Source organism: Solanum pennellii, chromosome 1 (genome assembly GCF_001406875.1).
Source record: "Solanum pennellii chromosome 1, SPENNV200".
Lineage (NCBI taxonomy): Eukaryota > Viridiplantae > Streptophyta > Magnoliopsida > Solanales > Solanaceae > Solanum > Solanum pennellii.
The window spans coordinates 87,156,910-87,163,527 of NC_028637.1; positions in this window are offsets into that span (position 1 = coordinate 87,156,910).

Below are 6,618 nucleotides of genomic sequence, written 5' to 3' on the forward strand. Positions count from 1 at the left end.
TTTACTCTAAGCAAGAATTCGTTATTAATAAGATCATCTTAGAATTTAGTGACGTAGAAAACTATAGAAAGAACTTCATTCTTAGCAGTACTATAATTCTTTTGTGCTGAATTCCAGATTCCCGAGGTATAACGAACTAATTGTTCTGATGAATCTGGGGGTTTTCTCTGTTTGAGGGTACCACCAAATCATATATCAGATGCATCAGTCTCTACGATCATAAAATAGTCTGGGTTAGAAATACCTAGACAAGGAAGGCTTTTAACCATAAATTTAAGAATAATAACTGATTTAGTATGTTCGTTAGTCCAAGGAGACGGATCCTTCTTTAACCTGTCAAAGAGTGAACCTTTGCAGTTGAGTTTTATCAAGAATATTATCAGGGAATTTTTCAGAAAACTCAATAGCCCTGCAAATAGGTTTATAGGTGCCTTGATAAAGATCATGCCCTAAAAATCTGATTTTTGTTTGAAATAATTTTATTTTCTTAGCACTAATGACTAAACCATTGTGCTTAATAATTTTAAAGAAAGTATTTAAATGTTTAAAATGAGAATCAATGTCCTCGGAGAAGATTAATACATCATCAATATAAACAATTGACATATGACTAATATGATTGTAATGTTTTGAAATTCTGAAGGGGCGTTTTTAAGCCCAAAAGGCATGACATTCCATTCAAATTGTCCAAACGGGACATTGAAAGCTGTTTTATATTTATCCTTTTCGGCAATTTGTATTTGCCAAAAACCAGATTTTAAATCAAATTTGCTTTAAATATTTGCTTTAAAAGTTCTTTTAATAAGATCCCTTTTGTTAGGAATCGGGTAACGAATCCATTTTAAAACGGAATTTAAAGGTTTATAATTAATTACCAATCTGGGTGAACCTTGTTCTTGTTCAGCTGCATTGTTAACATAGAAAGCTGAACAACTCCAAGGTGATTTGGAAGGACGAATAATTTTATTATTCAAGAGGGTATGAATTTCTCTTTTACAGATTTCCATTAATTCATGGTTCATTTGAATAGGCCTAGCTTTTGTGGAGATGGCCTTTTCATCAAATCCATCAATATATGGTAAATCTATAACATGAGATTTTCTATCCCAAAAACTGTTTGGAAATTCTGAGCAAATTTCTTTTTCAAAATTCTTTTGAAGACTGGCAATTTTAGTAACCATCTCCGGGGTTTTTAAAATTTGCTCAATTTTCTTTATTTTAATATCATCTTTCAAGAAACAAATCTGGTTGATTTTGAAAGAAGTTTGCTGATGTAAAAATTTACTTTCTTCAAGAGAAAGTGTCTTGATAAATGGAAAGGAAATTTGTTTTCCTAAAATCTTTGTTTTGATTGAATCAAAATCTGAAATATAAGGTTTAATTTGGGTAATAAAAGGTATACCCAAAATAATTTCCTCATTAATGTATTTTGTTATAACAAAATCATTAGCAAGGCAGATACCATCATTGCAGATATGAGCATTAGAAAGTTTATAATTTATATAGATACGCTCACCAGTCGCACTGTACAATTTAGTAGTTCCTTTTTGGAGGTACTTGGTGGGAATAAGTCCTTCAACAATGCAATTACGATCTGCACTACTGTCTAACAAAGCAATCTTGTTAAGTACAAAATTAGAACTAATAACCAGATTGATCATAATGTGAGAACTCTGAGGTCTCACTTTAGTGATCATACTAATACCTGCATCATTAATACCTTTTGGTGAAGAAAGGGCTGATTGATCAGAGGATTCTTCATCTTCAGAGGTAGCAATCTCTTTTCCTTTAAGAGAGACTTCATTATCTTTGAGAAATTATTTTGCTAGAGCATCAATTTCAATTTTGTGAAGTCTGGACTTTACTTCACGAACTTCTTCTTTGAGGAGGTTTACTTCCGCTCGAAGATCACTAATAGAAGGTTCTTCCTTCTTACTTCAGTATCTTTGCATGATTTGTTTCATGCTAAAAGGGGCTAAATTCCTCGTAATCTCTTTATCCTTTTGCTTGATAACAAGCTTCTGGAGTTCAAAAAGGTAGTTTCTTCGGGCATCATCATCTTTAATGTGCTCGATTGTAGCAAAGAGAATTTCTGCAGAGTCTTCAGAGAGAACTCTAATGGATTGGTTGTCACAATGACAAAATGCTCCTTCACAGTTGCATTCGTATTCACTGTCATATGTATCATCCTGAGCAACATTGAGGAATTCTTCGTCCTCAGTTTCTTCTTCTTCTTCTGAAGATAACTCTGACTCTGTTTCTTGTTCATTTAAAATAGTTAGAAACTTTTCTTTAGTTTCTTCGTCTATTTGAAGAGATTGATTTTCTTTCCCTTTTTCTTGTTTCTAGGACAATCAGGAGACTTGTGTCCTGACTTTCCACAAGTCCAACATTCATCGAAAGTTTTATGAGAAGCCTTCTTGCTTTTCTTACCTCTAGAAGTTCCTTTTCTTTTAGAGGACTTCTTCTCTGAAGACGATTTTCTTGATCGCTCAATTTTTGGAAGCTTCTTTGCAGAAGGAGGTCTTAGACTAGGGAAACCAAAGTCTTGACAAAAACTTCCAAGCTCGTTGCTTGAAAAATTTTTATCCTTCTTAAGCTGTTCTTTCAGCTTTAGGTCGGTACATAGCTCCATAGCTACGAAGTGAATTAAACTGGTAAGATCTCCATAAGTCATTTCTGAGTATGGGATTTTTCCCTCACATCGATCTCTTATTTTGGATCGAACCTTTTCTGCAAAATGAGGAGGTAATCCGCTAAGGAATCTCTCTTTCCAATAATCATTGTTACAGTCATCTCTTAGCATGACCTTAGTTATAAACATATCTTTATACCACCTGAAATCAGTTAATTTCTTGCAGTAAAGATTGTTTAATATTTCCAAACTTCTGTCTTGGAAAAGTCGTGGTTCCCCCACGAAATGCTTTGCTATGCTGTAGAGAAGGGTGGCAGTAGCATCTTCTACTACCTCTAAAGTAGTAGTAGAATGTTCTCCTTCAACCTTAACAACATTCTTGCTTGCAACAGCATTAAGAATATCATTCCTGTTAAGTTCTGTGAGATAATTGTCCCACCAATTTCTAGAAGTACCAGTAAAACCTGCAACTATCCTATTAGCTGCTTGCTTATCAGTGGTACCTTTCCACTTGTAAGCAGTAACATTCATACCCATTTCTTGGAGTTTGTTATAGATTTGGCCATCAGCCGTACCATCTATATTTCATTCTTTTATACATGTACCATCTGCAACACTCTGGGGTGCATATTATTTTCTTCAAACTGGATGTCTGGAAAAGAAGGTCTGGGATAAAAGTTCTTGGAATGAGGGAGTCTTTATTTGATAGCTCCCACCTTATCACCCTGAGAAATCTTAATTCTCTTAAGCTGCTCACTAATCCTTTCAAGGATTTTAGGAGAGTTATTGAATTCACTGGTTGGTTTGGGAAAATCCTCTGGGGAAAATTTATGGATTTTGAATATAGGATTGGTTTCTAGATTGAAGCCTTATTTAGAAGAACTGGGTTTGTTACCAATTTGACTGGTACCACTGTAATTATACTTTGATTCTTCTATTTGTTTTGAAACAATATGAAGAACCTGGTTAGTATAATTATTCTGTTCGAAAACCTTGTTCATATCTTCAACAGTAACAAAGTCTCTTTCTTTGTGTACTGAGGGTTTTTTGAAGGGAGCAGCCTTAAGAACATCCTTCCTATAAGGGATTTTTAAGCCTTCAAGAGGGGGAGTAATACTCTCGACAACTTTGTCTTTGGTGTGCCATTTGTTAACAAGGACTTGAAGCGATGAATTGTTTTCACCTATCTGACCTGTAGCTTCAAACCATTTGAAGAATTCAATTTCCGTTTTGAATCTCTTCATATCTTTAAACCATTTGTCTTTGAACAAGACTCTCTGTTCTTTAGTGTATGTATCCACATACCAAGCCTTTTTTAAAGCGTACTTTGGGCTAACCCACCATTTATTAATCCTTTTTAATTCAGGAGTAAATTTGTCGACTGACTTAATGGTTCCAATTGAATCTTTCTTCTTATGAGAAGGGGCTTTCATTTCACTAGGAGTAGGACTGCCTGCAAAAAAAGAAGAGTCATAATAAACTTTGGGGATGGTTTGGGTGAAGTCTACCCCACGAAACTTACCATGTTGTTCTGAAACCTCCGTGGTTTCATACAATTCTTCATCTCCCTCCCGGGTTTTTGAAGTAGAAGGTCTAGAAATGGACATTCTCCTACTGGAAGACTCAAGATTGAAAGAATTAGATCTGAGAAACTTTAGGTTAACAGATCCATCAGAAAACTGAAGGATACTTTCAATAGAAGACCTGGAAGGTTGAATTGGAAGGGGTTCTGTAATGGATTCAAATTTCCAACTTTCGTCGGAAAGGATCTCATTCCACTTTAACATTCTAGGCATAAAAGTAGTGCTATGCTCTTGGTTTGATTCCATAAGCATAGTAACACCTTTGGGACTAGAGTTAATTGCCTTTGGGGCAATTGTGGTCTTCATCAGCTTGTAATATACCCGATATATTACAGCTAGATCTCTGGTTCCTAGCTTGCTATTCATATTCTTGGTTTTGACATTGAGGGTCTAAGTATCAAGAATATTTGGATCATCTATTTCTATAGAGAAATTGGGATAACAATTGAAGTAAACTGGCCCCTGAGCAAGGTTACTTTCTAAGATTCCTAGGAGAGAATCTTCAACATTGAGAAGTCTAGCATCTCTAAGCATTAAACAAATAGGAATATTAAGACCTTTACGGAAAAGGGGTTTAACTGCAACCTGTACAAGACCAATATGAAGGAATTTAAATTCCTTTCTATACCTGTCAAAGTCAGCAGCAATAAGCAATTTAATAGTTTCTAAAGAATTATTAATTGCAGAAGTAGATTCACAAGTTTTTATATTAAAACTTTTAAATAAACTGAAATTACCTATCTGGTAAATCTTATTAACAGGTTCTTTAGGAATAGACCAATTTTGTAAACGCATATCTTCTTTAGATATAGAGCAATTAACAGAGTTAACAACATTGTTGCTATTCATGAGAACAAACAGTTGTCTTTAGGCATGAAAGAACTTCAAGGATAAGAAATATGTTAGAAATAATTTTAACAAAGACTATCTGACTAATGAAAGATTATAATTGGTTCTTAAAATCTTTAGAAATTAAAACAATGATTATCTAAATAATACAAAAGTTAACAATGACTTAATCAATTAAATAGGCTTTGGATGTTACTCAACTATTATCACGCATGTTGGATTTTACAAGTCTTTGGCAAGTCTTATTGTAGAACGGATCACCATAAGATCGGTTGCCTGCCCCTCATGGGTCTTACTGGACTTACAATGATCTACCATTAGGCTACCCAAATTCTTAAGCCGGATAGTATTGCCTACTCAAAGTTCACCATCAAGAAGATTCTATCTCCTTACAACTGGCCTGTAGATCATCTACAGACTCCAATTAATCTCTCTAAGAGGTTTAATCCACAAACCTACAATTGGTTTGACTACAAGAATGCATGGCTAAATTTCTTGTATGTTAGACCAACTACTCATACATGGTTTGTAAAGTATTGTCCAGAGGTTGCAACCTCTATTTATACCAAGATGGTTCTACGAATGGTGGAGCTTCTTTGGTGGAAATAAACAAGTCATGCCTCGACAGTTTGCAGAAAAATATTCTCAATTTCAAATCGACGAAGGCATATCAACTCTCCCAGAGAACATTAAACTCTGTAAGTATTTTATTAAAAAACGTTTATCTTATATTATAAGTTGGACGTTTGTTATCGCAGATTTTGACAGGATCAAATTTCTTTCCAAAGAAATCCGAGTCAAAGGATGGTCTCCTGCTAAGAAGGAGACAACTACATCTTCAAGTAAGAAAACAGTACAAAAGGCTTCACCCTCAAAGAGTGAGTTAAAGAAGAGACTTGAGAAGGCTCTTTCAGAACTAGATAACGATCCAGACGAAGTTGCTATTAATCAACTCCTCGAGGAAGCATCCTCGCAAAGTGACGACAATGGTGATATGCTAAATCCAAAGGCTTTAGAAAATTCATATTTAAATCCTTTTGATTAATGTTCTAATTGAGGTTGTTAAAAACCGGAATAATTAGTCTTTCTGATAGAGATCTAAAAGATCGGAATTATCTAAGAAAGAAGCAAAGGAGTCTCAAAGAAGACGGAATCTTTGTTAACATAATCAGGATGAAATGAATTCATCACCAAAAGAAAAAGCAACTCTCATCTTTCTTTTCAAAAGAAAAAGAAGTGGAGCATAATTAAAGAGAAACATTTTGGCCGACAAAGTGGTAGACATAGCTTTATCAAAAGATAAAGATAAAAGATTCTTCTCAAAAGAAGATAAGATATTTTGCTTTATCAATAGCAATGAACGGAAATCAACAGTCAATTAGAAGAAGAGCTTTTAGATTTCCTTATCCTTTTGTTTCCAATCTTTTGCCTATATAAGGCATTGTAATTTATCAATTCAAGCATCAGAAAATTTACACTACAATTTTCTTGAATGCTCTCTTTCTCTATGTAAACACTATGCGCAGTGCCCCGAGAACCCCTCCCCCCCCC